The sequence below is a fragment of the Herpailurus yagouaroundi genome, unplaced genomic scaffold (genome assembly GCF_014898765.1).
Source record: "Herpailurus yagouaroundi ecotype Mexico unplaced genomic scaffold, PumYag 140, whole genome shotgun sequence".
Taxonomy (NCBI): Eukaryota; Metazoa; Chordata; class Mammalia; order Carnivora; family Felidae; genus Herpailurus; species Herpailurus yagouaroundi.
Window position 1 is genome coordinate 55551819 of NW_024412395.1, and position 22563 is coordinate 55574381.

Below are 22563 nucleotides of genomic sequence, written 5' to 3' on the forward strand. Positions count from 1 at the left end.
ATACCCTTGACAAGTTGACTGTGAACCGCACTGTATGTTTAAATGCACCATGAGTCAGGTTCAGTTAAAATAATTTATAGTAGGGAATGAATTCTTTTGAATGGTGAGCAATCCCCTCCTTTTTGTGTAAACCAGACCCCCATCTATGTGGACTGATTTGATCAGGGTCACTAGGTCTGAGTCGATAGTCAGCTGTTAGTGTAAAACACTGATCCTCCTGAGTCACAGAAGTCCACATTCTACACGTAGGACAGTTTGAGTTGCTGTGGCTCGTTCTGGGCTGAGAGTGCATGGGGCTCTTGTGCTGAATGACTTTGAGAAGAGTGTGGTTGGTGCTGAATCTGCTGGTGGAGACTTCCACCAGACTTGGGTTTGGTTTTTAACAAAGATGGCTTCTTCCATAAAACTGGTTTTATTGCCCCCCCCACCCCCACCCCAGAGCGGACTCTCACTCAGGCAAGCAAAGAGCAGAGTGGTTCAGCTTTTCAATTTCCTTGTTAAAAAACAACAACAACCCTAGAAGCCAGCAGTTAGTGACTGCTCAGTCTGAAAAGTATTTTTACAAAAACAGGGAAGGAAGCAGTTATTTAAAAGGAGACCCTGCCTGCTCCTTTCCTTTTTCCCAGATAGAATCAGGTGAGGAAGGTCCCTCGTCTCAAGTCCAAGGACAGTATCCTGACACATCCACCCATTCTGGTGAGTCAAAACAAATAATTAGGGAAAAGGCTTGGAAGGTACAGGAGATAGCTGCAAATTCACATTATTTATATATATTTTTTCTGTTTAATTTGTGGGAGGTCAGCTCTCTATCCACTAAAAAATTGGTTCTCTCCTTTCCGGAGTATAGCATTGTGACTGCCTAGCCAGAAAAGACATCCTTCTACCGAATTCTTGTCTCTAGAAGGAGCCATGTGTTTCTGGGGTTTTTTGTTTTGTTTTTTTTAGGTAGGCTCCAGGTCTAGTGTGAGCCCAACTTGGGGCTTGAACTCATGACCCCAAGATCAAGACCTGAGGTAAGATCAAGTTGGACGCTCAACTGACTGAGCTACTGAGGAGCCTCTAAGTTTATTTATTTAGTTAAGTAATCCAACACCAACATGGGGCTCAAACCCATGACCCCAAGATCAAGAGTCACATGCTTTTCTGACTGAGCCAGCCAGATGCTTTGTTTTGCTTGTTTAAGTCCACATATAAGTGAACTCATATGGTATTTGTCTTTCTTTGGCTAGCTTATTTCACTTAGTATTATGCCCTCTAGATCCATCCATTTTGTTGCAAATGGCAAGATCTCAGTCTTTTTTTAACTAATATTCCATTGGTTAAATATACCACATATTCTTTACCCATTCATCAATTGATGGACACTTGGGCTGCTTACATAATTTGGCCGTTGTAAATAATGCTGTGATTAACACAGGGGTGCATACATCTTTTTGAATTGGTGTTTTTGTGGAGTTACTGGATTGTAGGGTAGTTCTGTTTTTAACTTTTTGAGGAACCTCCATGTCTTTTCCACAGTAGCTGCATCAGTTTGCATTCCCACTGACAGAGCAAGAGGGTGCCTTTTTCTCCACATCCTCGCCAACTCTTGCTTTTCAGTGTTTTTGATTTTAGCCATTCTGACAGGTGTGAGGCGATATCTCATTGTGGTTTTGATTTGCATTTCCCTGATGATGAGTGATGTTGAGCATCTTTTCATGTGTGTGTTGGCCATCTGGATGACTTCTTTGGAGAAATGTCTGTTCATGTCTTCTGCCCATTTTTTGGTTAGATTATCTGTTTTCTTGGTGTTGAGTTGTATAAATTCTTTATATATTCTAGATGCTCTTTATTGGATATGTCATTTGCAAATATTTTCTCCCATTTATTTGCTTGTCTTTTAGTTTTGCTGATAGTTTCCTTTACTGTGCAGAAACTTTTTACTTTGATGTAGTTCCAATAGTTTATTTTTGCTTTTGTTTCCCTTGCCTCAGGAGATATATCTAGAAGAATGTTGCTGTGGCTGATGTCAGAGAAATTACTGCTTGTGCTCTCTTGTAGGATTTTTGTGGTTTCAAGTCTCCTATTTAGGTCTTTAATCCATTTTGAGTTTATTTTTGTGTATGGTGTAAGAAAGTGGTCCAGTTTCATTCTTTTGCATGGAGCTGTCCAGTTTTTCCAACACCATTTTTTGAAGAGATTTTTTTCCCCATTGCATATTCCTGCCTTATTCATTGAAGATTAATTGATCATATAACCATGGGTTTACTGCTCTCTGTTCTGTTCTATTGTTGTATGTGTCTCCTTTTGTGCCAGTACCATACTGTTTTGATTATTGTAGCTTTGTAGTGTATCTTGATACTTGGGATTGTGATACCTACAGTTTTGTTCTTTTTCAAGATTGCTTTGGCTATTTGGGGTCTTTTGTGGTTCCATACAAATTTTAGTATTATTCTAATTCTGTGAACAATGCTGTTGGTATTTTGATTGGGGTTGCATCAACTTGGTAGATGACTTTTGGGAAGTATGGACACTTTAACATGTTTGTTCTTCTAATCCATGAGCATGGGATATCTTTCCATTTGTTTGTGTCAACCTCAATTTTCTTTCATCAATGTTTTATAGTTTTCAGAGTACAGATCTTTCACCTCCTCAGTTAATTTTATTCCTAGATATTTTATTATTTTTGGTGCAATTGTAAATGAGATTGTTTTCTTAATTTTTCTTTCTGCTCTTTTATTATCAGTGTATGGCAATCAACAGATTTCTGTATGTTGATTTTGTATCCTGTGACCTTACTGAATTCCTTTATCAGTTCTAGTAGTTTTTCGGTCCTTAGATAATATCAGGCCGTCTGCAAATAGAGAAAGTTTTACCTCTTCCTTATCAATTTGGATGCCTTTTATTCCTTTTTCTTATCTGATTGCTGTGGCTAGGACCTCTGGTACAATGTTGAATAAAAGTGGTGAGAGTAGATATCCTTGTCTTTTTCCTGTTCTTAGGGGAAAAGCTCTCAGCTTTTCACCATTGAGTTTGATGTTAACTGTGGGTTTTTTATAAATGGCCTTTATTATGTTGAGGTATGTTCCCTCTAAACCTACTCTGTTAAGGGATTTTATTAGGAATGGATATTGTACTTTGTCAAATGCTTTTTCTGGATCTACGAAATGATATATCATTTTAATCCTTTCTCTTGTGTTTATTTTTCTTTTAAGATTTGATTTTTTTTTAAACGTTTATTTATTTTTGAGACAGAGAGAGACAGAGCATGAATGGGGGAGGGTCAGAGAGAGAGGAAGACACAGAATCAGAAGCAGGCTCCAGGCTCTGAGCTGTCAGCACAGAGCCCGACGTGGGGCTTGAACTCACAGACCGCGAGATCATGACCTGAGCCAAAGTCGGATGCTTAACCGCCTGAGCCACCCAGGCGCCCCAAGATTTGATTTTTAAGTAATTTCTACACCCAACATGGGGCTTTAACTTATGACCCGAGATTAAGAGTCACATTTTCTACCGACTGAGCCAGCCAGGCCCCCCTATCCTTTCTCTTGTTGATGTGATGAATCACATTGGTTGATTTGCAAACATTGAACCACACTTATATGCTGGGAATAAATCCCACTTGATTGTAGTGAATGATTTTTTTAATGTATGGTTAGATTCAATTTGCTAATATTTTGTGAGTATTTTAATCTATGTTCATCAGCGATACTGGCCTATAGTTCTCTTTTTTTGCAGTGTATTTATCAGAGTGCTGCTGGCCTCCTGGAATGACTTAGGAAACTTTCCTTTCTCTTCTATTTTTTGGAGTAGTTTGAGAAAAATAGGAATTAACTTTTTAAGTGTTTGTTAGAATTCACCTGTGAAGCCTTGTGGTCCTAGACTTTTGTTTCTTGGGAATGTTTTGAATATAGATTCTATTTCATTGCTAGTAATTGGTCTGTTCAAATTTTCTAGTTCTTCCTGATTCAGTTTTGGCAGGTTATATGTTTCTAGGAACTTATCCATTTCTTCTAGGTCTTCTAGGTTGTCCAATTTGTTGGCATGTAATTTTTCATAATATTTTCTCATAATCCTTTGTATGTCTGTGGTGTCAGTTATTATTTTTCTTTCATTTCTGATTTTTTTTGAGCTAGCTAGTCTTTCTTTCTTTCTTTCTTTCTTTCTTTCTATCTTTCTTATGAATCTGTCTACAGGTTTATCAATTTTGTTGATCTTTTCAAAGAATCTACTCCTGGTTTCATCAGTCTTTTCTTACTTTTCTCCTCCTCTCCCTCCTCCTCCTCTTCCTCCTCCTTCTTTTTCTTCTTCTCCATTTCTATTTCATTTATTTCTGCTCTAATCTTTATTATGTTCTTCCTTCTACTGGTTTGGGGTTTTGTTTGTTCTTCTTTCTCTAGCTCTTTTAGGTATAAGGTTAGGTTGTTTATTTGAGATTTTTCTTGGTTCTTGAGGTAGGTTTGTATTGCTGTAAATTTTCCTCTTAGAACAGCTTTTACTGCATCCCAAAGATTTTGAACTGTTGTGTTTTCATTTTTATTTGTCTCCACATATTCTTTGATTTCTTCTTTTGTTTCTTGATTGACCCATTTATTGTTTAGTAGCATGTTATTTAACCTCCATGTATTTGTGTTCTTTGCAGATTTTTTCTTAGAGTTGATTTCTAATTTCATAGTGTTGTGGTCAGAAAAGATGCATGGTATGACTTCAGTCTTTCTGAATTTGTTGACATTGGTATTGTGGCCTAAGATCTGATCTATTCTGTAGACTATTCCATGTACCCTTGAAAAGAATGTGTCCTGCTGTTTTAAGATGGAATGTTCCAAAATATCAGTTAAATCCATCCGGTTCAAAGCTACTGTGTGGTTGTTGTTGTTGTTTTTAATCAATTTTCTGTCTGGATGATCTATCCATTGATGTAAGTGGAGTATTAAACTCCTGTACTATTATTGTATTACTGTCAATTACTTCCTTTATGTTTGTTTTTAACTACTTTATGTATATGGGCATTCCTATGTTGGGTGCATAAGTATTTACAATTGTTATATATTCTTAAATTTTTTTTTTTCAACGTTTTTATTTTATTTTTGGGACAGAGAGAGACAGAGCATGAACGGGGGAGGGGCAGAGAGAGAGGGAGACACAGAATCGGAAACAGGCTCCAGGCTCTGAGCCATCAGCCCAGAGCCTGACGCGGGGCTCGAACTCACGGACCGCGAGATCGTGACCTGGCTGAAGTCGGACGCTTAACCGACTGCGCCACCCAGGCGCCCCTATAATTGTTATATATTCTTAATGGATTGTTCCTTTTATGATTATGTCCCTTGTTATGGTCTTTGTTTTAAAGTCTATTTTGTCCATATAAGTATTGCTACCCCAGCTTCCTTTTCACTCCTATTTATATGATAAATGCTTGCCTATCCCTTCACTTGCAACCTGTATGTATCTTTAGGTCTGAAATAAGTCTCTTTTAGGCAGCATATAGATGGGTCTTGCTTTTTTTATCCTTTCCTGTGTTTTTTGATTGGAGCATTTAGTCCATTTACATTCAAAGTAATTATTGATAGGTATGTACTTAATGCCATTGTGTTACTTGTTTTATGATTGTTTTTATAGATCTCTGTTCTTTTCTTCTTTTGCTCTTTTCTCTCATGGTTTGTAGGCTTTTACTAGTGATACACTTGGTTTCCTTTATCTTTATTGTTTGCATATCTATTACTGGTTTACTTTTTGTTACCATTTGGTTTATATATAACATCTTATGCCTGTAGCAGTCTACATTAAGTTGATGGTTGCTTACGTTTGAACCCATTCTAAAAGCACTAAGTTTTTACTCTTTCCCCCCACCATGTTTTAGGTATATGGTGTCATACTTTATATCCTTTTATTTTGTTAATCTCTTGACTGATTTTTATAGATATAATTAATTTTACTACTTTTGTGTTTCCTATGTTTCTTAATCCTGCTTATGGTCTTTCCTTTATACTCACAGAGTCTTCTTTAACATTTCTTGTAGGGCTGGTATATCATATTGTTTTAATCATTTCTCTTGTTTCTTTTTTTCTTTTTTCTTTTTTCTTTTTTCTTTTTTTTTTAAGATTTCATTTTTAAGTAATCTCTACACCCAACATGGGGTTGAACTTATGACCCGAGATCAAGAGTCACATGCTGTACCAACTAAACCAGCCAGCCATCCCTGTCCTTTTTCTTGTTGATGTGATGAATTCCTTTAACTTTTGTTTATCTGGGAAACTCTTGACCTCTACCTCTATTCTGAATGATAGCCTTGCAAGGATAGAGTAGTCTTGGCTGCAGGGGTTTTGTTTGTTTCTGTGTTTTGGTGGTGTTTTTGTTTTTGTTTTTGTTCTGTTTTAGCATTTTGAGTATATCATGCCACTCCCTTCTGGCCTGCAAAATTTCTGCTGAAAAATCAGCCAATAGCATTATTGGGTTTTCCCTTATATATCTGTTTTCTTTTCTTTTACTTCATTTAAAATTCTCTCTTTATTAGTACTTTTTGCCATTTTAATTACTATTTGTTTTGGTGTGGATCTCCTTGGAGTGATTTTGTTGGGGGCTCTCTGTGCTTCCCAGCTTTGGATTTCTGTTTCCTTCCCCAGATTTCGGAGGATTTCAGCTATTATTTCTTCAAATGAATTTTCTGCCCCCCTTTCTCTCTTTTCTCTTTCTGGGATCCCTGTAAGTGAATGTTATTACACTTGATGGTGTAACTGAGTTCCCTAAATCTATTTTTATTTTTATTATTCATTTTTCTCTCTCCTGTTCAGCTTGATTGTTTTCCATTACTCTGTCCTCCAGGTTGTTGGGGCATTCTCCTGCTTCCTCTAGTCTGCTTTTCCCTCTAGTGTATTTTTAATTTCAGGTATTGAGTCATTCATCTATGATAAGTTCTTCTTTATGTTTTATTTCTCTTTGTTGAGGGTCTGAGTCCTCCACTCTTTTTCCAAATCCAGTGAGTGTCTTTATGACCATTAATTTAAAGTATCTGTCTGGGTCACCTAGCTGGCTCAGTCAGAAGAGCATGTTATTCTTGATAGTCTTGATACTCTTGTTCGAGCCCCATGTTGGGGGTAGAGATTATTCAAAAATAAAATATTTTTTAAAAAATTATCTGTCAAGAATAGTACTTACCTCCATTCCATTTAGCTCTTTTGCTGTGTTTCGGCCTGTTCTTTCATTTGGGACATATTCTTTTGTTTCCTCATTTTGTCTAACTCTCTGTATCTATTTCTGTGTGTTAGGAAAGTCACCTGTGTCTCCTGCTCTTGAAAGTATGGCCTTATGAAGAAGAGGTCTTGCAGTGCCCTGCAGTGCAGTGTCCCCTCTTCACCAGAACCTGGCACTTCAGGGGCTTCTCCCAAATGTGCTGTGTGCACCCTCCTGTTGTGGTTGAGCTGTATTTGCCTTTAGTCCAATCATCTGCAATGGCTCTTTGCCTATTGTGGGTAGGGTTTGGTCCCTATATTGCTAGTGGGTCAGTCTGGGGCCACCTTGGGCTTGAGTTGCCAGACCAGCTGTTTTCCAGAGATGCAGTAGCACCAAACTGCAGGGAACTCTCCCTGTGTTGTCCCCTGAGAAGCTTCTGTTGGTGGACCAGGCCTGCAATCAGAGCAACGGTCTGCCCACAGCCCATTGCTGGGGCCACAGTATGACTGGTGTGTGTAGTTACCTTCCCCTCTGCCAAGGGCAGGAGTCCCTTTGCAGTGGAGCCAGCCCCTGGTGTGGCTGCTTGCTCACTTCCAGGCTTGTGGCACTGCTTTGCATGGGCTGTGGCCATGCTGGAGGATGCAGGTCCGCAGGAGAACTCGGGGCAGGGCATGCAGTGCCAGAAGGTTTGCCTGATCCCCTTGTGAGGGGAGCTGCAACTGCCTGGGAAAAGTGCCCCGCTGGGGTGGAGGGGCAGGTCTTTGGGAAAGTGTGGGGTACAGGGGCGTGTCATTAGCAAGCTAGGTGGAAAGTGTTGGCACTACACTGGTTCCCACAGGTGTCTGTGTATCTAGGCGGGGGGGGGGGGCGAGGGGAATGGTGCCCATCAACTCTTTTGTTCTTGGAGAAGTCTCCCTAAGTTTCCTGCCCCTCCAGCACATGCTATGAGATTACAAACAAATCTCCTTTCTGTGTACCCCAGGCATTTTCAAACTGCTGCTCCTGTACTGTGTCTCCTCAGGGCTGTTGGTTTTGTTGCCTCTTTGAGGGTGGAGACTCAGTTTCCTATCACTTTCCTGGCTCTGCCAGAGCCAAGCCCTCTCTTGGCTTGGCCCAAAGTTCCAGGTGTTAAGTCCCACTGACTGTAAAAAACTCATGAAGCCAGTCCCCTTTGGCCTTCAAAGCCAAATGTTATGAGGATTCGTCTTCCCCGTTCCTTGCCTGAGGTCCCTGGTGTGAGAGTCTGTTTCTTTCCTCTCTCCACACCAGCAGCATCTTTACCTCCTGTGGGTACTCCCAAGGGTCCCTTTGGCTCTCAACACATCTCTGCCCTTCCTATCCTCTTTGATGTGGCCTCCTCTCTACATTTAGCCGTGGAGTCTGTTCTGCCAGTCTTCGGGTCATTTGCCAATTTATTTACACTGATGTGGGTGTCATCTAGTTATATCCATGGGATGAGGTGAGCTCAGGCTTCTCCTGTTCTGCCATCTTCAAACCTCACGCTCTTTAGTCTTTTGACTAGCCAGAATGGACATGACCCCCTTGGAAACCACATGTTGGAGGTGACTTTACTTTTGACATCCTGCATCCTTGAGTGACTTCATGGAGGAGGGTACCCCATTGACCTGGTCATCACTCGGCTCTATTTCATGAGTAAGAACAAAACTTTCATTGAGTTAAGCCATTGAAATTCTTGGGTTTATTTATACAGCAGCTAGCATTATTAGTATTAATACAAAATTTACTCCCCTCCATTGAGGTCTTGTGGTTAAGAATAAACCCTAAAATATATAGCACTGCAGAGGAAAGCAAGAAGATTGGTATTGGAGGCTGAAAAGATGAAAACCCATGTTATAAAATAGCGAATTATAAGGGGCGCCTGGGTGGCGCAGTCGGTTAAGCGTCCGACTTCAGCCAGGTCATGATCTCGCGGTCCGGGAGTTCGAGCCCCGCGTCAGGCTCTGGGCTGATGGCTCAGAGCCTGGAGCCTGTTTCCGATTCTGTGTCTCCCTCTCTCTCTGCCCCTCCCCCGTTCATGCTCTGTCTCTCTCTGTCGCAAAGATAAATAAATTTTGAAAAAAAAATTTAAAAAAATAGCGAATTATTTAATAAAACTGTTACCCTCAGTTACTTGGTGAGCAAAATGTCTACTGAGCCTGTGGCTGTAAAAGAGCTTAGAAAACCCAAAGATAGCCCACAGCAGTTATTTGCCTTGCTTAGTGTGTCAGTATAAGAGTCAAGCTTGGGAAAGAATTGGCTGTTTCAAGAGGACAAGTGAAAGGAAATAGAACGAGTCCAGAAATTTGGAGCCTTCCGCTTTGAACCCCCAAATATAAGTGATAACATAGAAAAAAGGCTTTGAGCAACAAAATCTCATGAAGACTTCTTATTAAACAGATAGTTTCGCCACTGCCATTAAAGGATGTTTTCTTCACACTCAAGACTCTTCTTTTCCAGATGGCTTCAAGAGGATTGCCATTAAGTTGAAGGAGAGAGATATGGGGTTTGGGATGCAGAGAAGTAAATCAGGTTTGAGAGTTAAATCTAGTAAAGAACCCTATGTGTGCATACTAGCACATAAAAAATGACTGCAAACAAGTAGCAAAACATTGGTTTGCGAGCATAATTAATTCCAAAAACACAGTTGTAATCCAAAGCACGTGTATATCAAAGTGGATTTCCCTCTAAGAAATCATGGAAACTCAGATGATTGGTTACACAACCCAAAAATATTCTTATGTAAATGGTTACAATACTGTGATATAATACAAAATAATTAAAAAATACAAAATACAAAGAAAAATAAATTAACTTTCACTTACCTTTGAAAACCTTCATGGTTGGTGTGAGAGAGACAAGAGAGAGGAGGATTATTGTGTAGGACGACTTTCACCATAATGGAATCACTGCCATCCATTGGCTCAATGGAATCTTTGTCTGCATGGGGGTCATTGTACATGCTCACACAGATGTTGACTATAGTACAGTATTAATAAACTGTACTTGCTATATACTGTATTTAATGTAACTGGCAGTAAGGCAGCAGAGGAAAGGGTCTATATCCTCAGGCAGCCTGACCTAGAATGAAGCAAAGCATTCCTAAGCTTACTCTTGTATGGAAAAGCAAAGGACTGTCCATAGGTGCTTTGAAGTGACAAAAAAAAAATAGACTAGTGCCAGTTGTGGGCACCTTCCAGTGTTCTGAAAAATCACTGATTTCTGCCAAACACCACGGGAGCATGGGAGACAATCACCCACAATCCCGTAGAGAGAGAGGGAGGGAGAGAGAAGAACCATTGGCTCAGTGTGATCATGTGACATGCAGCATCACCTACTACTCGTATTGCAAGACAAGGCTTGTTTATCAAGTTAAAATTTGTTAGAAATGTTTGCTTGTCTTGCGGAACCTTCGCAGAACAAGTTACCCACAATCCAAGGTTTTGCTGTATTTCAGAAGCTTACTAAGTTGGAAGGAATTGTATTACCAAAGAGTTTTTTAACTCAGACTACAAAAACTTAGGTTGTGCAAGCCTTAAAATAGTCCTTGGGTGCTGGAACATGCACTGACAGAAAGCAGGCTACAATATCTGCACAGGCTCCCAAGGAGGGCACTCTCCCCACTGCCCACTTCAGATGTGGCCGTGGAGGTGAATGGACAGGTGGGAACCTCGCAGGGGCATAGCGAGGGGCCACAGAGAACAATAGACGAGGGAGCTCCTCCCAGAGAGCAAAATCAGGGTCTAATCAAGGAACCATAGCAGACCCTCTCAGGGCCCCCTCCCCTGGCCCATATCCCGTCGTCTCTCACCTCTACTCCGAAAACTCTGCCTACTGCCCACACCTGCCCGAGCGATTTGTTTTCTGGCTATAGGAATGCATGGGACAAGCTGGAAGTGCAAGAGAGTTAATGGCCCCAGAAACAGCCCTCAGCTGCCGTAGGTGGAGAAATACCCCAGCTTCCTCACCCTTCAGATGGGGTAACTGAAGCACGCTCTATGCTGTGACTCAGAGTTCATCCATGGGATTGAGTTCCTGCCTGTGGTAGAAATGGCTTGACAGCCCTTCCTTCATTGGCTTCCTTCTCCTCTCTGCCTCACTTTGTTCATGCTGCACCTCTCAAATAAACCCCTTGTAGGGTCTGCTTTTGGGGGGACCTCAAATCAAGACAGAGTTTCTCCCACTGTCTGGGCAGGGGCTTCCCCAATGGCTTCACAGTCGTGTAAATGGGTGCCTTTCCCTCATTTCTACCATCTTACCAACTCTTGTCTATAGATGAACAGTTGAAACTGTAGACTAAAAGAAGAAAATTATTAACACTACTATTATCCTCAGGAGTCAGCCTATTTTCTCAAGATGTTTATTTAAGTAATTCACATTTATTATGGAAAATGAAAGCCAGATGAACAAAAAGAAAAATGTTTGCCTTGTTATTCCTTTACCTAGAAATTTTCATGGTTTGTGGGTTAATTTTTAGGTTTATCTTTGCATGCATGCCTTCATTTATTTATCCATTCATTTTCCACTATCCCAAATCCTTGCTTCATGTTACTTAAAGTCAAGAGCTTCTTTAATTTTTAGGCTTTCGTGGATTAACTACTGTTAAGGAAATACTACTTTCAGGAGAATATTAATCTTTTGTTCAGCTTTATTGAGGTACAATGGACAAATAAAATATACAATGTGATGATTTGACATACATATACTTTGTGAAATTCATTTATTAAAATTTTTTTTCTGGGGCACCTGGCTGGTTCCCTTGGTATATTGTGCACTCTTGACCTCAGAATCATGAGTTCAAGTTCCACATTGGGTGGAGGGATTACTTTATAAAAATAATTAAAAAAAATTTTTTTTTCTTGGGCATTGCCTTGTACAAAGCACAGTTTTAAGTATTTGAGATACATCAGTAAACGAAACAAAGATTTCTGTTCCTCGGGGAAAATGAATTACAGTTAGTGAAAATGAACAATAAAAAATATATGTATATAATTAAAAAATAAAATTTGTAGTATCTTGTTGTGAAAATGCTATGGAAAAAAGAAAGGTAGGGGCGCCTGGGTGACTCAGTTGGTTGAACCTCTGACTCTTGATTTCAGCTTCGATCATGATCCCAGGGTCATGGGATCAAGCCCTGAGTTGGGCTCCATGCTGAGTGTGGAGCCTGCTTAAGATTCTCTCTCTTTTCCCCTGCCCCTCTCCCCCTGCTGGAGTGCTCTCTCTTTCGCTCTCTCTCTAAAACAAATAAAAGAATAAATTAAAAAAGAGAAGGGTAGAGCAGGGTGAGGGGAACTAGGATGGCTGGAGAGGGGATTGCCTGCAAACATGGCAGGCTTCAGCAAGGGTGAGGCATTTGAGCAAAGACTTGAAGGGGGTGCAGATATCTGTGGGGTGAACAGCAATAAAAGTCCCGAAGGGGAGTGGACCTGGTGTGCTCACGACTTAGCAAGGAAGCCAGCCAGGCTGGAGCAGAGTGAGCGACAGGGAGATGGCTAAGAGATGATGTCCGAAAGCAGCCGGGAAAGAAGGGACCCAGCAGGTCTTTTAGATGTCTACTCTTTGCAAGATGGGGAGCCTCTGCAGGGTTTTGACCAGGAGTGATGTCATGTGACATACGTTGTTAAAGGACAACTCTGGCTCCTGTGGTGGCAGGAGACTGTAGGGGAAACAAGTGAGGTGCTACTGCAGTAACCCAGGTGGGAGGTGGTGGGAGACAGGACCACAGTGGTTACAGTGAGGATGATGAGAAGTCACTGGATTTGGGAAATACATTTTGATACAAGGCTAACAGATTTCCTGAAGGAGTGGATCTGGATGCAAAGGGAAGAGAGGATGATGGTTGCAGACGATTTGCAGGGGTCTGGCTTGAGGTTAGGAAGGATTTAGGTGCTAAGGTGCCAACAAGTGGATGAAGGAAGGCTATGGCTGGAGCTGGTTAAATGGGGAGGAGGGTCGTGAGTTCTGCTACGGACATGCTGAGTTTGACAGGTCCTCGAGAAACCTGAGTAGACAGTTGAATTTAGGAGCTAGGTGTTTAGGGGAGAGGTCTAGGCTAAGGCAGATGGTGTGTACAGCCATGGCTGGATACCGTCAAAGGAGTGAGGATGGGCAGGAAAGAGAAGAGAGCTAGCATTAATAATCTGGGAAGAGGAGGAATGCAGACAAGCCTGAGAAGGCAGAAGCAGTGAGACGGGAGACCCCAGGGGTGGAGTTCTGGAAGCCAGAGGCAGAACTCTACGAGGAGGAGGGAGTGACCTCTGTGTTAAATGCTGCTGATGGAGTCCGTGACAGGAGGACGGGAATGTCTATGGGTTTAGCAATATGGAGGCCGCTGGTGACCTTGACGCGTACCAAACCTGGCTAGAGTAGGTTTACAAGGGGAGGAATCGGAGTGGCTTTATTGCAAAGGGTGACAGAGAAATGAGGTGGTGGGGAGATAGGGCCAACAGAAATTGTGTGCCTTTTTTTTTTTCTTTTTTTGGTTGGGAAAAGTAACAGCATATTTGCATGATGATCATAATGATCCAACGGTAACAATCAAATAAATAAATTGATTATGTAGTAGGGAGCTGGAAAAAAAATACCCACAAAATGTTTTCAAAAATGGGATTTACTATACATACTTTTCTATAACTTCCAACATATATAGTAAATATGTTCCTAGTCAAACAGTGTAGCTGTACATTTTCATTTTTTTTTTATATATATAGAGAGAGTACATGCATGTGAGTGGGTTTGGGGAACATAGGGAGAGAGAATCTTAAGCAGGCTTCATGCCCAGCACGGAGCCTGATGACTGAGATCCTGACCTGAGCCGAAATCAAGAGGAGGTCGCTTAACAGACTGAGCCACCCAGGTGTCCCTACGTTGGCTTTTTTTTTTATTTTATTTTTATTTATATATGAAATTTATAGTCAAATTGGTTTCCATACAACACCCAGTGCTCATCCCAAAAGGTGCCCTCCTCAATACCCATCACCCACCCTCTCCTCCCTCCCACCCCCCATCAACCCTCAGTTTGTTCTCAGTTCTCAACAGTCTCTTATGCTTTGGCTCTCTCCCACTCTAACCTCTTTTTTTTTTTTTTTTTTCCTTCCCCTCCCCCATGGGTTCCTGTTAAGTTTCTCAGGATCCACATAAGAGTGAAACCATATGGTATCTGTCTTTCTCTGTATGGCTTATTTCACTTAGCATCACACTCTCCACTTCCATCCACGTTGCTACAAAAGGCCATATTTCATTTTTTCTCATTGCCACGTAGTATTCCATAGTGTATATAAACCACAATTTCTTTATCCATTCATCAGTTGATGGACATTTAGGCTCTTTCCATAATTTGGCTATTGTTGAGAGTGCTGCTATGAACATTGGGGTACAAGTGCCCCTATGCATCAGCACTCCTGTGTCCCTTGGATAAATTCCCAGCAGTGCTATTGCTGGGTCATAGGGTAGGTCTATTTTTAATTTTCTGAGGAACCTCCACACTGCTTTCCAGAGCGGCTGCACCAATTTGCATTCCCACCAACAGTGCAAGAGGGTTCCCGTTTCTCCACATCCTCTCCAGCATCTATAGTCTCCTGATTTGTTCATTTTGGCCACTCTGACTGGCGTGAGGTGGTACCTGAGTGTGGTTTTGATTTGTATTTCCCTGATAAGGAGCGACGCTGAACATCTTTTCATGTGCCTGTTGGCCATCCGGATGTCTTCTTTAGAGAAGTGTCTATTCATGTTTTCTGCCCATTTCTTCACTGGGTTATTTGCTTTTCGGGTGTGGAGTTTGGTGAGCTCTTTGTAGATTTTGGATACTAGCCCTTTGTCCGATATGTCATTTGCAAATATCTTTTCCCATTCCGTTGGTTGCCTTTTAGTTTTGTTGGTTGTTTCCTTTGCTGTGCAGAAGCTTTTTATCTTCATAAGGTCCCAGTAATTCACTTTTGCTTTTAATTCCCTTGCCTTTGGGGATGTGTCGAGTAAGAGATTGCTACGGCTGAGGTCAGAGAGGTCTTTTCCTGCTTTCTCCTCTAAGGTTTTGATGGTTTCCTGTCTCACATTCAGGTCCTTTATCCATTTTGAGTTTATTTTTGTGAATGGTGTGAGAAAGTGGTCTAGTTTCAACCTTCTGCATGTTGCTGTCCAGTTCTCCCAGCACCATTTGTTAAAGAGACTGTCTTTTTTCCATTGGATGGTCTTTCCTGCTTTGTCAAAGATGAGTTGGCCATACGTTTGTGGGTCTAGTTCTGGGGTTTCTATTCTATTCCATTGGTCTATGTGTCTGTTTTTGTGCCATACGTTGGCATTTTTAACGGCTCTGGGATATTCTGGTTTTTGATGGTGCCATAATTTGTTTAACCGACCCCTTATCATTGGCCCTTTGGATGGTTTCCTTTTTTATTTTCACCTTTTCACTTTTACAAACAGTCATGCAGGGAAACATCAGTCCTATTTTTCTGATTATTGCCTTAGGATAAGCTCCTGAAATTGGAAGTGCTGGGTCTAAGAATGGAACATTTTAAATAATTTTAATGCATATCAAATAGCCCAGATTTCCATTTTAGAATTGATCAAGTCATTTAGGCCACCCTTCGTCACAGTTATATTTTTCTACTACGCCTCTTCCGTACCGTTACATTTATTTGTGTGATTATGTGATTAATGTCTGCTTCTCCTGCTACACGGCAGACCAGTGGGTGGGGAGACAGTACCTGTTTTTGCTCATGGCTGTCTCCTCAGCTTCTGGTGCAGAGGCTGCCATTAGAGTAGGCATTCAGTCAATAAGGGTTCATGAGTGAATGAATGAATGAATGTATGTAAAGGCTAATTCAATGAATAGGGTAGAAGATCGCACTGGATAATGTCATGCTGGGGTAGAATGAGGTGTGATTACCAATCATCCCCAGTGCATATATAAAAGTGTTTGTAATTGACTAAATAATGCATGAATGAGGTTATCACTTTTATAAGAGTCCACCTTCTTGTGTAACTTAATGAAATAGTAATGGATCCTCCCAAGGTCTCTTTGGGGAAAACAGTCTGTGTCTCTATTTTGGTGCAGCTCTCAGTAGCCTGGCCACCCCTTAGCCAAACAAATCCTCTCTTTTCCAGCTCTGAGCGCCTTATTCCAGTGGCCAGCAGGTGGCGACAGCCGGTTATTGAAGAGACAGCAGAGCACCAGAGGCCCACCGGGTGGAGGCTATGTGGGCTGGAGCGTAACCTGTTGTCCCTGGGCTCTGGCAGGGCACTGTCCACCCGAAAATGCCCTGCATGCCGGCCCAGCAGGCTCTTTCCTGGAAGACAGGCTGCTCAGATGCATTCTCGGGGGCCCCTGGAGCCCTGGTATTCCCTCAGAAGTGTCAAGAAAGAGGGGTCAGTTCTCAGCCCCAACTCTGCTTTTCCATGTTACAGGGTTTACATTTCCAAGGACTCTGTACTGGACAGCTCAAGAGCCAGATGAAATTCATTTGAAAATCTAGACTTTTTCAGACTGAGATTTTTTTAACTTTTTAATTTTATTTAATTTAATTTTATTTTATTTTAAAGAGAGAGCACAAGTGGGAGAGAGGGGCAGAGGGAGAGAGAGAGAGAATCCTAAACTCAGCGTAGAGCCCAACACAGGGCTTGATCCCACGACCCTGGGATCATAACCTGAGCTGAAGTTGAGTCGGACACTCAACCGATGAGCCACCCAGGCGCCCTTTCAGGCTCTGAGATTTTATCCAGTTCATACCCACTGAGCTACCTCTGTTGTTGTCTCAGTCTGCCTGAAATAATCAGTTTCTTTTAATTCTCTCTCTCTTTTTTTTTTTTTTTTTTCTTCCAGCCCAGCTCAGTGCCATGCAGACAGGCTGATACTTTCCTACGGCTGTACTGGGTCTGTGATCACTGGATTACATAGTTGCTTCTTTGGACGTACCATCCAGATGGTGGCCCATTCACCATGGGCTCACCCCATCTTGGTGCTTTTTTTCCAGTCGCGGGCATGGATTTGCCATCATCCACCCTTACTCTCTCTTCTGTTCCCTTGAGACTGACTGTAGGGAGGAAATCACCATTTGCTGAGACCCCACTGTCTTCCAGTTCACTCACAGAGATCCGGTATGTGGGTGTCGTGTTATGGTGGCCGAGCTCATTTAGGTCCTAAGTAGCAGAGCTTGTCAGGACATGAGTCTACTATGCCTGGTTCTTAATAGTCCAAACTGTGCCTCAAGAAGCCCCTCGGAGATGGCCACAAGAGAAGGGAAGGAGGGGAGAAGGTGGGAGGGTGACACGTGCCCTAGGGTGGTGCTTCTTGGTCCCCACCCTTGCTTCATCTAGAGCAACTGCACTTTGACTTCAAGGAAAAAAAATATAAAGAGGCATCTGGGTAGCTCAGTCACTTAAGCGTCTGACTCTTGATTTCAGCTCGGGTCATGAGCTCATGGTTCATGAGTTCAAACCTCAGCACTAACAGCACAGAACCTGCTTGGGATTCTCTCCTGGCCCCCCACCTCAAAATAAAGAAAGAAACTAAAAAAAGAAAAAGAAAAAAATATATATGGATGTGTGTGTATCCTGCTTGTAAAATGAAAGCTTAAAAAATAAAAGGAAAGCTTAAGTGAAATATCTTATAAATATATAAAGCACAAGAAGAAAAAATATCTGAGCGTCCTCTCACAGTATATGTTGCCTGGTACATTATGACACGGCTGAGTCACGGAGAAGTGTGAGCTGCAGCTAGAAGACAAAGCAAAGTTCACAGGAACTGAAGCAGGGCCTTGGCCCCTGCAGCTCCAGGGTCTACCCACCTGACTAACCACTTAACTGACTCAGGAAACGCTCTGGTGACAAAATTCTTCTGTAGCCGGCTTCTCATGGTCTCTGGGACAGACTCAAGAAAAGTGTCTGGGATATACCTCACACAGATACTGGGTGATAGCAACCGGAAGGAAAACCAAAGAAGCCTGGGAGGCCGGGCTGAATGACAGACCAAGAGTTGAGGCAGAGAAAAAGAGGGAGGTAGGAGAGAAGCCTTAGGCTGGGTCTCTGGAGCACGAGGGGAAACCGAAGCGGGAGAGCTGGTCAGAGACTGAGAGAAAAGCACAAACAGTATTTTTCAGGAGTTTGCTGGATATTTAATGTTTATTTATTTTTGAGACAGAGAGAGACAGCATGAACGAGGGAGGGTCAGGGAGAGAGGGAGACACAGAATCTGAAACAGGCTCCAGGCTCCGAGCTGTCAGCACAGAGCCCGACGCGGGGCTTGAACTCACGAACCGTGGGATCATGACCCGAGCCGAAGTCGGCCGCCCAACCGACTGAGCCACCCAGGCGCCCCTAGTTTGCTGGATGTTTAAAACACACTCCTACCTTTGGCATTTTCTCAAGAGACAGAAAGATTCCAATTACTTTCAAGTATATCTTTCTGCAGGTCTGAACCAGTGCCAACACTAGACCATGCTGGATCCCGGGTTTACATCGGTTATATAAGCAAACCAGTTTCTGCTGTGATCCAGAAGAGTCAAAGCCATGAATGTTTCTCAGCTTCCATTTTGTCAGCTGCTTGAGTTTCTATTCTGAGAGGTGCTAACTGTTAAACATTGTTATTCACTTGTGTTCCCTAAATAACTTTTAATTAGTTTTAATTTGGACCAAGAATGTTCTACTGTTGATCCAGTGACAGGAATTATCAAAAATAAAATTAATAACAAACTCACTTCAGAAGAAACTTGCACTAATATGACAGAATTTTATGATATGTGTCACAGCAGAGACAGATCATTTAAATTTTTAAATTTTATTTTTTGATGATTTTCCTCAAAGCTATCATTGCATGGGTTAAAAGGTTGCTTAAACATTATTTTTCACCTTGCGTGCATTTTTCACGATGGGATTTTTCTATTATTTTTCAGTGGCTTTAATGCACAGGTGCAAGAAATGGAATCATATCAGTAACCGTATGTATGTGGCCCATGAAGCCTTGTGTTTTGCTGGATAGTTACGATATTTATTACACAGAGGAAAATGAGCAGTAATCTTTTCCCCTTAAAAATTGCCAAGGAGAGGGGCGCCTGGGTGGCTCAGTTGGCTAAGCGTCCGACTTCGGCTCAGGTCACGATCTCACAGCCCGTGAGTTCGAGCCCCGCGTCAGGCTCTGGGCTGATGGCTCAGAGCCTGGAGCCTGCTTCCGATTCTGTGTCTCCCTCTCTCTCTGCCCCTCCCCCGTTCATGCTCTGTCTCTCTCTGTCTCAAAAATAAATAAACGTTAAAAAAAAAAAAATTGCCAAGGAGAAGTCTGTCCCGGCTCTCAGAATATCATAAAGCCAGCCGCACAAGAAATTCAAAACCATTGTTGGCGTTTTTCAATCAAGTCTCCCCCTCTCCCCTCAGCTGCCCCCTAACCATTAGGGTATGGTTCTAACACAGACTCAAACATCCCTTTGGCTAAAAAGCGGCCATCTATGGAAGAGCTAGTAATCATGGGGTCAGCCCTTTGCCTTTTCCAAAGTGAGTAAAACCTTCTGAATCCTTCAGGGTAAAAAATCTGGCAAAAATCAAAGAGAAGTGAGGAAGGGTTTCTCCTACATCAGTGAAATAGCCCGTGAGGGCCCTGCACGTGACACTAATCCAAGCATGTTCTAGTTTAGTTCAAAAACCTATAGAGACATAAATGTATGAGGCTTTTTTTTTTTCCTTTAGTGAAAGAAAGCCTGTGATAGGCAAGCTAAAGCTCCAAGTGTGGGGACCAGTTGTGATCTTGCTTACAGTCTCATTTCTTAAATGCTGCGTAATTTGGTCTGGGAACCGCTTGGCTAATTACGGATTGGCGGGGTGGGCCTCGTGTGTTACCGCACAACTGACAGAATTATTTAGTTTTCTGTGGTTTCGTGACCAAGAGTGTAGATGTGCTTGATTATTCAGGTAGTTTTACCTTGTCTTTTTGTTATAGAGGCCTTACAACAGATTAAAACATGTGTCAGCTTCGTTGTTATCTCGCTAGACTTTTAAAAGATTGGCTAGCCAGGGCACCTGGGTGGCTCAGTCGGTTAAGCGTCTGACTTCGGCTCAGGTCACGATCTCAGGGTCCGTGAGTTCGAGCCCCAGGTCGGGCTCTGGGCTGACGGCTCGGAGCCTGGAGCCTGCTTCCGGTTCTGTGTCTCCCTCTCTCTCTGCCCCTCCCCCGTTCATGCTCTGTCTCTCTCTGTCTCAAAAATAAATACACGTTAAAACAACAACAAAAAAAAAAGATTGGCTAGCCAAGACTGGATTTTATTCAAACGCCGTTTTATCTGTCATACTACTTTTAAGGACATTAGCCTATTACGTGGCCATGATCAGTACTATTTAAACTGCCAACATCTGGGTGTTCCTTCTGTGCCAACTCAATGCGGTGGCGGTGCTGGCTTAGTTTGTCACAACTCTGGGCACATTGGCAGCCCGGAGGGGTGTCTGGAGCTCCTGGACAGATATGGTGCATCTGTCTGGAGCTTCAATTTTACTTGAAGACTTGGAGGAAAAAAAATTAAGCAATTTAACCATTTATTTAATGTGCTGCCAATGCCTTATTTAATTTGCTGTGAAGCAAATGAAATTATGTATTAGCTCTGTTATGACTAAAACCCAAATGTTGACTAATACTTACAGCGATAGAATAACAACTTGTAAACCAAGAAGTGTGTCTGTTTAGCTGTCAGAAGCCAACTGGTGATGGCTGAGGGAAAAAAAAAAGATGATGACATTTGTCCTGGGAGAGTGACAGGACATGACCCACGGGGCCTCCAGGTAAGGTAGCACAAAGCCTGCTGTTCCCATCTCCTGTCAAAGTCCTCTGTGTTTGGACAGGAACTCTACAGACTATCGGCAGAAGGAAAAGGAAACCTTTAATCCAGGGGAACAGGACCCATCCTGTTAGGTGAGATCCTGAGAAACCAGGGCCTGCTGAGCTGGGCAGAGCCATTAAGGAAGTTCCCTCCCACCACAGCAAAGCCCACACTGTACTCTCTGAGGCACAAGGACATCCTCCAAGAACTGTCACCATTACTCTGACCTGGGCATGGCACCTCCAACTCCCGGTGCCTGAGCCCCTACCTTCAATGAAGACCACCCTTTAGGACTCCCATCAGCGAACCTCCTTCTCCTCACCAGCCTGCCTACTGGTGCAGCACAGCCTTGCTCAGGTCTAGTCCTCCACGTGGTCCTGGTCCAGGCTTCCAATTCCTGTCTTCATGTGGCCCACTCCCAGGACTATAGACTGGGTCCAGCCAATGAAGAACGGAAAGCCTGATTTTTCAGTGAAAATAAAGACAAAAGCAAAATTCACATGAATGTCTAAGCTACAAGACCTCAAATAGGACTGGTGCCATTCATGGTCCCTTTGAACAGTTCCCGGGCCCCTTGGGGATGTGTTTGTTCTCTTCTGCCATTAGAGTGCCACCAGCAGACACGTTTGAGAAGCCACGCTCTGAGAAGCATCACTACACAGTGCAGGAGACACAGCCCGCATGCGAAGTCCTCCCTCAGAATCGGAGCCCTCGCTCTTCAGATGGCATGTGTCCTGCTGGTAGCAGGGGAATCGCACACAGTTCCAGATATCTGGCCTCCCGACTGGACGTGATGCAACGCCCTTGTCCCCCTTCCTGATCAGTGCAAAATGACAGAAGAGTAACACCAGTCGTGTTTCTATTTAATGGGCTCATAAATGATGTGCCAAGTTTGTACAGACTGCTTTTTTTTCTATTTTTCTGTAAAATTGTTTTCAGAAGCACTTCAAGTTGCTTGTGAAAGTCAACTTTATGTTGCCTGTTTTTCATTGCAAGAAAGGTAAAGACAGTTCTGGCTGGTGCTGGGGAACCTGAGCTCAGAGAGCATGAGGTAGGGTCCAGGGACTTCCCGGCTCCATCATGACACTGGTATCATAGCGTCTGCCCTGCAGACACTGAAAAGCCTTTCTGAGTATGAGACTGTCACTATGGAAAGGTCCCAGGATGATGGGGCGGGGCCCTCCTTGTCCTAGGCAAACAACAGCTGTCCCATTACCCGGTTTTCCTCCTTTTTCCAGCCCTGAGGGCTCTCCAAATACATCTCTCGTAGGAAGAAGTACACCGCAGGGACTCCCTAATTTGAGATCTGACTGCAATAGTCTGGTTCCAGCCAGGCCACTTCTAGGTCTAATTCAATTAATTCTGGATTAAGTTGGAAGGATCTGACCCTTTCCAGACACTCCCTCAAGCTCTGCCTCTTAAAAATATAATTTCCCAGGGGCGCCTGGGTATCTCAGTCGGTTAAGTGTCCAACTCTTAATTTCGGCTCAGGTCATGATCTCATGTTTCAGTTCGTGAGATCGAGCCCCATGTGGGACTCTGTGCTGACATTGCGGAACCTACTTAGGACCCTCTCTCTCAAAATAAATAAACATTTTATATATATATATATATATATATATATATA

At 42.6% G+C, this 22563-nt stretch overlaps 1 long non-coding RNA gene across 1 annotated transcript; it reads left to right on the plus strand.

Annotated features, from left to right (window-relative positions):
* Positions 1 to 634: 634 nt before the first annotated feature.
* LOC121030263 (uncharacterized) lies at positions 635 to 16612 on the plus strand. Its single transcript, XR_005790143.1, has 2 exons — positions 635 to 696; positions 16246 to 16612. It is a non-coding gene; the product is annotated as an uncharacterized LOC121030263 (long non-coding RNA).
* Positions 16613 to 22563: the final 5951 nt, after the last annotated feature.